We start from the raw sequence: 13668 nt of genomic DNA on the forward strand, positions 1-13668 counted from the left end.
TCAGTGAAAGTTCAAAATCAGCGTTTTTCTAAATTGCAGGGAAGGAATCTCAATGACTGGGTAGAGGCCGAATTGCGAAAGGTGGTACAAGCCAAGCTCAGATATTGTTAAATCTGAATGAAGATCGTCAACCTCTTTCTACCATTGCTACCTGTTCTGCTATTTCCAGCACCTCGTTGTTATTTCAGATTTTCAGTATCTATATTTTTCCTTTACTTTTCAAACAACTTTCAATGATTGCATTAGGATTGAGTATTCAACCAGAGGTTTAGGTAGCCCCAATCTTAGTCAGTCAGACAAAGAGGAAAGGCCTTTGTGCTTAGAGTTTACAAGGCCTGATCTATTATGAATGGTGCCATGTGCCATGGGCACACAGAATTACTGTAGGTGGTTGTGCACAGAATGTACATGGGCCCTTGTTACTTCAACATTTTGTACACCTTCCAGTCCATTCTACTGTAATCATACATGGCTTTTTACTCAACTGTGAAAACAATTAAATCACCTGAAATGTTGACAACATTGGAATAATAAGATTATGGAAATACTCGTCCCAGCCAGATCCAGAAACCTAAGAGAGGAACATTTATGCATTGTTTCAATGAGGAAAGGAGATTCATCTTCTGTCAACACAGAGATCAGTTCCTTTGCCCTACATTTTCCTTCTTCAATATGAAGAATACAAGTAGGGTTAAGTCATTCATCCATGTTGAAAACTCTAAATAACAAAATCAGATTTAAATATTTCAAATAGATAATTTTACTTAATAAAATTTGTTAGAAGTTTAAACCTTAAGGCCAAATTCCAGTATTTGAAAATCCAAAACACCAGAGTATAATTAAATGGGTTTGGGTCCTCAGTGTCAGGGGAGGGAGTAGTGGGATAAGCTCCCACTACCTATTAAATGCTTCCAATGGCGTGCATCTCAAATAGCCTCTAAAAACCAACTCCAGCTCCTGGCCTTCATGTGTGGTTTAACTACTAAGCCCAGCAGAACCATTACAACTGACAGGATAAGGGGCAAAGACTGATTACTGGCACCTTAAAACCTGTTGCTTTAGGGAGATGGGGCTCGTCAGTCGTGGTTGCTAGCACATCAAGAAGCAAAACTCTAATCTCAAACCTCTGCTGCCTTGAGGCTATACCAACTCAGTTTCAGGAGTAAACCACAAGGAAAGATTCAGAGCTGAAGTCCCTAAGGAAGTTCAACGTTGAGTTCATTGCTGACTGGCAACTCCTGTGACCCTGCTGGTGCTAAGCTGCATCAGTCACTGCCATTCCTGTATATCCATCAGATGGATGGAGAGGGGGAGCCTGCTATAGGGGTAACAGCTTGCTCTCCATATCGTACAGCCCTGGCTTGCATATCATGTAGACAGATGGGACGCAACATCTATTGTTGACGCCAACCAACTGTATCAATAATGGGTGATCACAAATGATCTAAATCATAGGTGTCAAACACAAGGCCCGTGGGCCATATCCGGCCCGGTGTACAATTATATCCGGCCCTCGAGATCATTTTAGATAGATCTATTATTTTAATTATTAATGACCCGACGATATGAAGCGCTGATAACACACAAACTACAGATCCCATAATGCAGTGCAACAGCTGCCGATAGGCTACCCGGGAACATTCCCGCGTCAAGCGTCTGTTGCCGTATACAACGCTATTCTGAAGTCAAAGCTAACCCCTAACAATGGCAAAGAGAAAAGTTGATTCTGAAAAAAAGTCTTTCAAAACCGATGGGTTGCTGAGTATAGTTTGTGAGATAGCCACTGATTTAAGAACACAGTTGATTGAAAGAAGCAACCCATTTATTGCATACTCGCTTGCTGTGGATGAAAGTGCTGATATGACGGACACTGCACAGCTGGCTATCTTCATCCGAGGAGTGGACTCCAATTTGTGCATTACAGAGGAAATATTGACCATTAAATCGATGCACGGGACAACGACAGGAAAAGACATTTTTGAAAATGTATGTCAAAGTGTAACCGACATGAAATTGCCCTGGGACAAACTTATTGGACTTACAACAGATGGAGCACCGGCAATGTGCGGTGAAAAAAGTGGACTAGTGGGAAGGATGCGGGTAAAGATGCAGGAGGAGAACTGTACTGGTGAGTTAACAACATATCACTGCATCATACACCAAGAAACGCCGTGTGGTAAAGTCCTAAAGATGGAACATGTAATGAGCACTGTAACACAAGCCGTAAACTTTATCCGAGCTAAAGGTTTAAATCATTGGCAATTTCAGTCTTTTATGCGGGAAATAGATTCAGAGTTTGCCGACATTCCTTATCATACAGAGGTGCGTTGGCTGAGTCGGGGAAAAGCTTTCAATACAGTTTTTAAGCTCAACAAGGAAATCTGTCAGTTCATGGACAGTAAAGGAAAAGACTCCACAGTTTTGCGGGATGAAAAGTGGAAATGTGAGTTGGCGTTTCTGGCTGACATAACAACACATCTCAGCGTCTTAAACCTTCAGCTCCAGGGACGTGACCGCATGATCACTGACATGTATGATGCAGTGAAGGCATTTCAAGTGAAGCTGCTCTTATGGGAGACACAAACGCACCAGTGCAACTTGCCTCATTTTCCCTGTTGCCAAGTAATGTTGAACCAGGTCGGCGCAATGATGTTCCCAAATGCGCACTTTGCTGATAAACTGAGCGCACTTCGCACCGAGTTTGCACGGCGCTTTGGTGACATTGAAGCACAAAAAATTAATTTCGAGCTGCTTCGCAACCCATTTGCCGTCGACGTAGAAACTGCACCTCTGCACCTGTACAGATTCAGATGGAGCTGATAGAGCTGCAGTGTAATGGGACACTAAAGGCAAAGTACGACACTGCAGGACCCGTACAGTTTATTCGCTCCATTCCTGAAGCAATGCCTCAGCTCTGTCTACATGCGGCTCGAACCTTGTGCATGTTTGGTAGCACATATCTGTGTGAGAAGCTTTTCTCAGTGATGAAGATTAACAAAACATCACACAGGAGTCGTCTCACTGATGAACACCTGCAGTCCATCCTGAGAATCTCCACAACACAGAACCTTACACCAAACCTAAACGAACTTATTGCCAAGAAAAGATGCCAAGCATCCAGCTCTGACAAAACGGCATAAGAGCAAAGAAAACTGAGTGTTTTGATTTGTTGTTGTTTTAACTTTTGCTGAAAAGCACAAATTTTTAGCACAAATTTTATTTATATTTTCAGGGTTTTTTTGCAGCATGCTCATATTTCTAACTTGTATAATACTGACAGGAGATATTTTTATGGAGAGCAAAATATTTAAGTTATTTAAAGTTTTAGTTTATTTTTTCTGGAACAATATTCCTGTCTGTTTTTATTCATATTTATGTTCAAAAAATGTTTAGTTTTAGTGTGTTCAATAAATGTTTATCCTGTTCAGCCCGCGACCTAAAGTGTGCTTTGAGTTTTGGCCCCATGTGCAATTGAGTTCAACACCTCTGACCTAAATACTGCATGCAAACCTAATATCCAATTTGTCTTCGTCATTTTCACCTCCAACACAATAAATTAAATTTATATAGAGAAATTAAATTATAAGTTAACTTGACTTACATGAAGAACCAAAACGACAATTCAATTTGCACTAAGACAGACTACATCACAATAGAAGAATGACTTAGCACATTAAAAGACTGCTGGAGAAATTCAGCAGGACAAGCAACATCTGTGGGGTGGGGAGGGAGGGGAGGAAAGAGAAAAAAAAGTGTTTTGGGCTGAAACTCTACAGCAGAGAATGGAGAGATGGAGAGAGAAGATAGCTGGCTGTTGGTGCTGGTGGGAGGGGGAAAGATGGGGAAAAGGGAAGAGAAAGATGGAACACATAACACCATAAGCACTTCACTCCACATCGCCCCCTCCCCCCAAACAAAAGTCAGATCTGGTGGGCCAATCTACCTGCAATCACCCATACTCTAATTCATCTAGCACATACTCTAATTCACCATGCAGTGCCTGATGAGTTTTGGATTCCAGCATCAAAGCCTGAGTGGTAGCAAAGCCTCCAACAGATCACTGGAAACTCCTGCACTCTACTCCACTCACAAATTCCCCTGAAAGCTTTCAACAGTTTGCACCACCCAAATCTCCTTGATAGTTTTGATAGCTACTAAAAGTACAGTTAAAAAACTACTAATAAAACAGCTCAAAGCATTTATATGCTTCAATTATTACAAACAATAATGTTTCACTTTAGAGAAACTCTTACTTCTCTCATTCCCCCCCCCCGCCCCCCCACACACACACAGTCCCCGAATCCCATATGAAATTGATGTCATGATAAATTATAGCAGGGTGGAATCTTACCAACAAACTCCATGTTTGCCAATTCTAGCAGTTTCTTTTGTGCATTTGACCGAGCATTTATACATCCCAAAAAAAGGTACTTAAATGGGTTATATTCCAGTGGTTTCACCTGGCATTGACCTTCAAACTCTGGGCAAAGAAGAAGCCACCCTGCATACTCAGGGCCATAATCTCATTTTTCAGGATGATCCTAAGATAACCCTGGAATGAATAGCTTTAGTTCCTTTGCTCCATTGCCAACAATTTTAAACTATTTTCCTGTTGCCTCACTTCCCAACAGGTGTATACAGTTCATGATTTTTACCCTGTTATGACTAAGACTATCCAGGGAGTTGCCTCTAAATGTGTCCAACCATTCCCCTTATGCACAAGCTCAACCTCTTTAAGGTTTCAATCCTAGACTGCAATCAATGTAGAAATATTGGTTCAAATCCTTTAATTCCTCTCCAGATATGTTGATGAATTAGGTATTTCCAGCAGTTTCTATTCCAGGTTTTTGGTTTATCTGACTATAGCCTTCTCCATCTCTCCTCAAGCCATTTGAGCATATCTCAGCCACACAATCCTCCTTCCATTTCAACCAAATTGCTAGCCATTATTATATATTTGTCAGTCCACATTATTAGTCATCAGTTATATCGCCTAAGCTACTATTCCCAATGCCTCAAGCGGTGATTTCCAAATATTCATTTCCACTGCATAGGTCTTTATAATTTTACACTGACACTCCCAAATCCACCTCAATATTTTACAAAATTACAAATAAAAAATTCCCTCCTCTCAGGTATCCTTGGCCCATTTGCTGCTTTTTATAAGTTAGCTGCACTAGCTAACTTGTGGGAGAAGGCAGGAACAGTGTACTGATTGTGGATGATCAGCCATGATCACAGTAAATGGCGGTGCTGGCTCGAAGGGCCGAATGGACTACTCCTGCACCTATTGTCTATTGCACTAAGGTCCCTGAACACCTGTCTGCCATCCTCCAAATGCATGTAGTCGTGATCTATTCATATGTATCCAGTCATAGCTTGAGAACCACCTACAATATGTACTTACCTTAATGTTAACCCCGAACTATATTGTTAAAAATCATCTTTGTCCCTGTTTCATTTACATATTGCCCTTCAGTAATGCCCGAACCTATGTGAAGACAACATCCAATTCCACCTCATGGCTATCTCTCTCAATCCATAGACTATCAGCAAATTATTGATTACAGTCTGTTAATGTACAAATGAAAATTTGCCCCATTCTCTCTCCCTGGGGCTAAAACTTCAAAAGTTTGAACCAAACCAAATCCACGGTATAAGTCATGTCAGATATACAGTGGATTCCCATTAATTTGGACACATCAGGACCCAATTAAACAGCTGCCCCCAATAATCAGTTTCATGGAAATAGTTAAAAAAGGTAATTTAGAAAAGGGACAAACTACAGTTTAGCTGAGTAACAAATTATGCATTTAAATGACATTCAGAACAAATTAGAATATTACCAAAGTTACTATAGTACTATAAAACTGTGCATTAGTTCCTAGTAGCAAGCAACGGAAGAGTTCATCCAGTGTACACTGCCGGGTATAGGGCGTCCAGGGAGGTTTAGCACCTCTGGTGAAGTAGCTTGACACATCCATCCCAGGAGAGCTCACTCACCTTTTGTCCACAATGGACACTCACCTATGGTTCCAAGTAGCTATTTGCATGTGACAGCAGGCACACCCCAGTACACCACTTCGACAGGCAAGCTAAACTAGGTGAGGGTAGCTGGCAGACCTCATAACCCAGTGAAATAGGAACAAGCCTGTGAAGCCAGTTCCTGTGAACTGGGCAGATAAAAATCAACAGTGAGATCCAATGGTCAAAAAGGTGGTTCTGCAACGCTTCAAGAACGAAGGGCATGATAAGGATCAGCAGCAGCTATGGTTAACTACTGCAACCATGGAAGACCCCAGTCTGTAATGACTACGCCTACCACAGAACCCAGACTTACAAGGTCAAGAGTAGAACTGTCTCAGTGGAATGGCTTTTCCCACTTTAAAAACTCTCATGAACAGGTTTCATTGTCATTGTTGGATATGATGGACAATGAACACACTGCCGTACTCTTTTGACTGTAAATGAACAAAATTAGCATAGATAGCTAGTGCAGATAATGGACTGACTTCATATAATACTTTTGACGATTGCATCCTCCAAAGTTCATTTTCATTGTAACATTCAAAACGACTGTCGATACCTTCAAATTCTTCATAGTTCTTCACTTGAAGTAATGAAATTGTTTCATTTTCACTCAGCATCTTCAAGCCTGAATGCTTGAAACCACAGAGAGCAAAATAATTCTAAACTATCTTACTGTTTATTTCTTGTCAACTATCAGTGACAAAAATCATTGATTTTTGAACATAAACACGTGCAACTGACACTAATTATAAATCACTGTTTGTTCTAAGCATGGTGTAGTGTCTAATGGCCACTCAAGTGCACGTAACTTAGACTCACTGGAATCTATTTGGCATCAGTCTCCTGCCCCAATTAAGGGGCCTTGTGTCCCAAATAAGCAAAGGGAAACCCGGCTGTTTTCTTGATCAGATTTTATTCTTTAAGAATTGTCCCAAATAAGTGGCTGTCCAGTGATTAATCAATGGACCAATTAAGCAGAATCCACTGTATTATGCACCTAGTTCAGTTCTTATGCTGCTAAAATGCCTCATTTATTCTTTTTATACCACCATACTTGACTATTTCAAAGCTCCCAGTAAGCAAATGATGAATTTTTAAAATTCAACATTGATTTGAAATTCTCCCTATGGCCTTGTAGTTCTTCACCTTTGCAATTACAATCTTTTATTTTAGACTACAAATCTTACTCCATAACTGCGCTCTTAATCTTTGATTTTATTTGCAAATAATCTAGACTTAAAACGTAAAGATCCTAAGATCTGAAACTTCCCTCAAATTCTCTGCCTCACTTCTTTAAGATGCACAATTGAGCAAATCTCTGACAGTCATCTGTATCTCCTAACATTTGATGTCAGACTGTTTGATAAGAAATGCCTTGAGAATTTAATTGTATTAAAAGGGGTCACAAAAATGCAAATGTAGAATTTTAAAATTGGCTAAAATCAATGAACCAAAACTGTTATGCTATACTGATACGGCATTTTGAAAATTCCTATTTGTGGAGCTTTTTTTTTTCTACAAAAAATCTGGCTCATATCCATAGTCCATTAGGTTACAAACAATATTAGAATGCCATTTAGATATGAAAAGAAAAATAATTTGCATTTATATACCTCAAAGAAAAAAACCTCTAACTTGCATTAGTCAAAGTGACGAGAGCAACTAGTGATGAGAAAGATGAATGCCAAGGTGTAGCGGTTCTTACATTTGGAACCATGACTCTAATGCTGTGAATTTAATGTTATAGTTAACAGGATTAAATAATATCACAGAAGTAAGGCAGACTGAAGAATGTATCATATAAGCTGATTAGATTTCTATCAGATTGTTTCAGCAGCAAAAATGCTACTCCTTGTGCCAATCCCCAAATACTTCATATAATTATTAAAATAGTCAACCATTGGGAGTTAATGAGATTATCAGCTGCCAAGATATTAAGCAACTGCTTTAAGATTATCAATGTGATTACAAGTTTTCACACGTATATTACATTTTTCAGCCAATTCCCATTTAATGACTAAATTTTCACACCAATGCTAGATTCTTAAACCATTTAAAAAACCCAACCTAAATGTGGTATAAGTAAATCAAGTGCAAGAATTAGAACTTCAACTTCTATAGATGTGTAGTGAAGAGTATATTTACTCTCTGGCTGCATCACAGTGGATTCAGCCCAGTACATCATGGGTAAAGTCCTCGCAACCATTGCGCACATCTACATGAAACACTGTCTTAGGAAAGCAGTATCCATCATCAGAGATCCCCACCACCCAGACTATACCCTTTTCGTTCTGCCATCTGCCATCAGGTAGAAGTATGCCTCGCACCACCAGGTTTAGGAACAGTTACTACCCCTCAACCATCAGGCTCTTGAACAAAATAGGATAATTACACTCACTTGCCCATCCATTGAGATGTTCCCACAACCAATGATCACTCTTTAAAGGACTCTTATCTTGTTATTATGTGCTCTCATTATTTGGTGCTGTTTACTTATATTTGCATTTGCACAATTTGTTGTCTTCTACACTCTACTTGATCTTTCATTGATCCTGTACAGCTATAATTCTATAGATTTGCTGAGTATGCCTACAGGAAAAATGAATTTCAGGATTGTACGTGGTGACATAAATGTACTCTGATAATAAAAATTATTCTGAACTTTGAAATTAGAGTTCTCTTATATCAACCACATCAAGGTAAACAAATTGCTTAAACCAGTGTTTCATTACACACAGACTACAGATAACCACTGGTTGGCTAACACACTTCAGTTAACAAATTACATAACTGAATAAGGAAAATGATATGCACAAGTTCATCATGACCCAAAAGCAGAACATTTCACTGGAAAGCCAAGATGAAACTGTAGCTTATTACATCATTAGAACAAACATCAATTCAGTTTCCAAATGGAACCTAGGAAGGAACAATGGAGACATTAGAGACTGCAGGTGCTGGAGTAACAAACAAGGTGCTGGAAGAACTCAGCAATGATGCAAAGCTTTGAGCCAAAATATTGAGAATTCCTTTCCTCCCAAAGGTGCTGCTTGACTAGCCGAGTCCCTCCAGCATCTTGATTGTTGCTTGGTGAAGTAACAAGCCATTTTTCGTCTGAAGCAGAAAAACCTTAACTAAACTTCAGTTTAGCCACTAAAATGCCTCTATTTATCTTAAATAGATGGCTTAAAATTGTAATCAGCGTTGGTATATTGTCACATGTACCAAGGTACTGAATAGCTTGTCTTACATTCTATTTATACTGATCAAATCATTACACACTGCAGTGAGCTAGAACAAACTACAATAACAATATAGAACAAATTGTAAAAGCTGATGAAAAAGTGCGATACCGGTAAACGATAAAGTACAAGGTCATAACAAGGAAGATTGTGAGGCCAAGAGTCCATCTTATCATACAAGAGGCCTCTTCAAGTCTGAAAACAGTGGGATAGGAGCTGTCCTTAAGCCTGGTAGAATGATCTTTCAGGCTTTTCTAATCTTCTGCCTGACAGGAGGGGATGAAGAGAAAATGTTCAGGGTGGGTGGGGGTCTTTGATTATGCCAGCTACTTTACTGAGGCAGCGAGAAGTATAGAGTCAATATAGGGGATGTTGGTTCCTGTGATGTGCTGGAATAATGCAAACATAGAAAAAAGATTCTGAATTTTACTGAAGCTCTATGCAAGCAGATTTACTCTACTCAAAGGAACAATCATACATGTAGCAAAACTCTTCATCTGGGACAGTCAAGACTATAGTGTTGGTGGATAAGCAGATTTTCCATGTCATCAGATGTTATTTTATTAATACTTTACCATGTTTACATTTTAGATTTTTAAAAAATATATAGACCAAATTCAAAGGGAGCATTGGAACTGGCAACAAACCAGATGTCGAACTGGGATTTCTGAATAGTCAGCTATCAGATTAAGTGGAATTTTACTGGCAAATACATAATTATCAAGAGAGGGGTTGGTTCTAAAACAACTTTTACTGTCTACTTCTCTTTTTCCACTCTACTGATAAAAACTGAATCTTATTTTTGTTTTAAAATAAATGCACCTTCTACGTAACTTTACAATGAATAAAGTATGAGAAAAACAACTTAACTCCTTTCATCCACAACATTTACCTTACCAAACACAATATAAAGCGTACCAAATTAAATATATTTCAAGCCCAATTATAGCTATTTGGGTGGTGGGGTGGAAATACGTCTGTACCAGAGGTATAAGGCGTTCCTTCCCTCTTCTAGCCTGCTGGTCACCCCCAACCCCAGATCAGGGTTATGTGAAGCCATGGAAGCAGGTGATGGATGATCATATGAGCAGCCAGTGCACATCACAAGTCCTGGTTATGCGACCACTGACACCCTGCAGACAATCTCTGAACAGCACTGATAATTGCTGGGGTCACCCATCTTGTAAAGACACTGCCCAGAAAAAGGCAATGGCAAACCGCTTCTGCAGAAAGATTTGCCAAGAACAATCATGATCACTATGATTGCTCACATCATACAACACAGCACATGATGATGATGATATAGCAATTAGCCTCTTCCAAGAATTTAAAACACTGATTTCCCACATTTTGTTATATAATTACTTGACAAAACTTCCCAGTCTGCACTGTCAACATCTCTCTTCACTCACTAGACTTAATTGAACTCACACTGGCTTGTTCCATAAACACATAATATTTCACCAATGTCATAAAAAGTTTTTTTGCCCTCTCCACACAGTCCTTCTTGTACTTAATGAACAAAAATCTACCAATCTTAGAATTAAAACTAGCAATAGACTATCATTTCAAAATTTCTACTACCCTTTGTGTTCAGAAGTCCTTATCTTGATGCCTGACATCTCCGGACTAATTGTTAGACTATACCCTTTCAATTAAACAGTGCAAACAGCTTATCGGTTTTTTTCAAATTTCTTAAATTTAATCATCAACCCTTAACCTTCAAAACACCAGCATAAGGTCAATACACCCTTCCTAACATGTTTTGCCTAGAACTGCATGTGTACTCAAAGTGTGATTCAATCAGAATTGTGTAACCTTTACCAGTTTGTACTTTATAGCTTGCAATGTAAACAAACCTAAGTTTTAACATGCCAGCTCCTGTCTTAATCAATTGAGTTTTCCAATGGATTTAATTTTTTTGCTTTCATGAATAATGGTCAAATTTTATACACACAGTCGGCCCTCCTTATCCACGGATTCCATATCTGCGGTTGGTTGAATCCGTGCATCGGGAAAACCCGGAAGTTCTCTCTCCAGCACTTATTGCTTGAGCATGTACAGACTATTTTTTCTTGTCATTATTCCCTTAACAATACAGTATAACAACTATTTACATAGCATTTACATTGTATTAGGTATTATAAGTAATCTAGAAATGACTTAAAAGTACAGGCAGTCACCAGGTTATGAATGAGTTCCATTCCTGAGTCCCTCTGTAAGTCGGATTTGTAGTCGGAACAAGTACATCCAGTATTATTTAGCGTCAGTTAGTCAAACGTTTTTCTTAATATATAGTACATATTTTACCTTTCTATGCATATAAAACACTTAAGGAACATATATATTTCAATAATTTAACCACTGCGTTGCTTAGTAATAATTGTAGCTTTCATCGGGGCAGGGCCTTACACATTCTCCATTAAAATTGTTCCGATCATTGACCGACTGTAGCCTAACTCTTTTCCAATGACCGATGGCGTTTCACCTCTTTCCGATCGCTTTATTACTTCCACCTTATTTTCAATCGCGATCGTGATTATTTTCGTGAACAGCAACACTGCGGATTCAGAGCTGCACCACCAGGTCCTAATGTCCACTGCATGAAGACATGTTAAATAAAGTCCGGCGTTCCGCTGGGTCCTAAAGACCACTGCACTGAAATGTTAAATAAGGGACTTGAGCATCCGCAAATTTTGAAATCCACGGGGGTCCCAGAACCAATCCCCCACGGATGAGCAGGGCCGACTGTATTTTAAAATCAAAGGCTCCCACAGATCTTATACCATTCTAAACTCCAGATTGTGGCAAAAGAAAGTTCAAAGTAAATTATTAAAGTACATATATGTCCTCATATACAACCCTGAAATTAATTTTCTTGCAGGCATTCACAGTAAATACATGAATCAATAAAAGAGCACACCCAACAGGATGGATAAATAACCAATGTGCAATAAGACAAATTGAAAATACAAAAGTACAAAAAATAATAATGATAATAATAAGCAATAAATAATCAAGAACATGAGATGAAGAGTCCTTGAGAGTGTGGGAACACCAGTTCAGTGATGGGACAAGTGAAGTTGACTGAAGTTATCCCCTATGGTTCAAGAGCCTGATCACTGAGAGGTAATAATGGTCCCTGAACTAGGTGGTGTGGGTCCTGAGACTCTTTTGCCCTCTTCCTGATGGTTGCAGAGAGAAGAGTGCATGGCCTGAATGATGAAATTTCTTGATGCCACTCTCCTGCATCAGGTAGATGTGCTCAGTGGTGGGAAGAGCTTTACCCATGATGGACTGGGCCACATCCAGTACTTTTTGTAGGCTTTTCTGTTCCAGGGCATCGGTGTTTCTGTTCCAGGCCACGATGCAACTAGTCAATAGACTCTCTACCACACATCTACAGAAGTTTGTCAGTTTTAGACGTCATGCCAAATTGTTGTAAACTTCTAAGTATATATGATTTTCTTACATGTGTGTTGATAAGATGTGGGAACTCACACTAGTCTTTATCAATGGATCAGAAGTGGAAAGGATGAGCAACCTCAAAACATGCCTGAGGATCTATCCTGGGCCCAACATATCGATGCAGTTAAAGAAGGTAAGACAGCGGCTATAGTTCATAAGTTTGAGGAGATTTAGTATGTCACCAAAGCCACTCACAAATTTCTACAGATGCCCGATTATTGAAGGATAACTGTTCTTGAACCTGGTGGTGTGGGTCCCAAGGCTCCTTTACCTTCTTCCAGATGGCAACAGTGAGAAGAATGCATGAACTGAATGGTGGGGGCCCTCGATAATGGATGCTGCTTTCCTGCAACAGCACTCCATGTTGATGTGCTAAATGGTGCAGAGAGCTTTACCCATGATGGACTGGGCTGTATCCACTACTTTTGTAGATTTTCAATTTTAGTCATAAAATCCAAGTCCAAAATCCTTGACTTCTTCTCTGCACATGCTGTGAGAAATTACTTACAGAGACCACAGACTATGAGGAGCGTTCACCTTATGACCAATAATTGGTTATTTACAACTTTAAAAAGTTGGAAAAATTTTGTTACAAGTTACAAAAAAGCACAGCCAAACCTAACTTTCTAACTTCCCATCTGCTGATGCACCTTCTACGTTCTGTAATTATGTCTTGTATGCACTTCAGTTACAGCTAAAATCAATGCCATCTTGCCACTATTTCAATTTCAGCCAGTTGTATGACATACATTGTCTAGTATAAAGGCCATGTAACTGAATACTGAAAATTGAGAAGCTTTGCATACAGACATAAATACAACACATGCAGACAGGCAGCTTTTGATTGAGATAAATCAGTGGGAGTGAACAGTTTAAATGATTTGGCATGGACTAGTGGCCCGAAGGGCCGGTTTCAGCACCATACTTT

General features: G+C 39.3%; 1 protein-coding gene across 2 annotated transcripts in view; it reads right to left on the reverse strand.

Annotated features, from left to right (window-relative positions):
- Positions 1 to 13668, reverse strand: part of maco1b (macoilin 1b) — a 97679-nt gene that overhangs the window by 56795 nt on the left and 27216 nt on the right. The window lies entirely within an intron of this gene.

Source organism: Hemitrygon akajei, chromosome 32 (genome assembly GCF_048418815.1).
Source record: "Hemitrygon akajei chromosome 32, sHemAka1.3, whole genome shotgun sequence".
NCBI lineage: Eukaryota > Metazoa > Chordata > Chondrichthyes > Myliobatiformes > Dasyatidae > Hemitrygon > Hemitrygon akajei.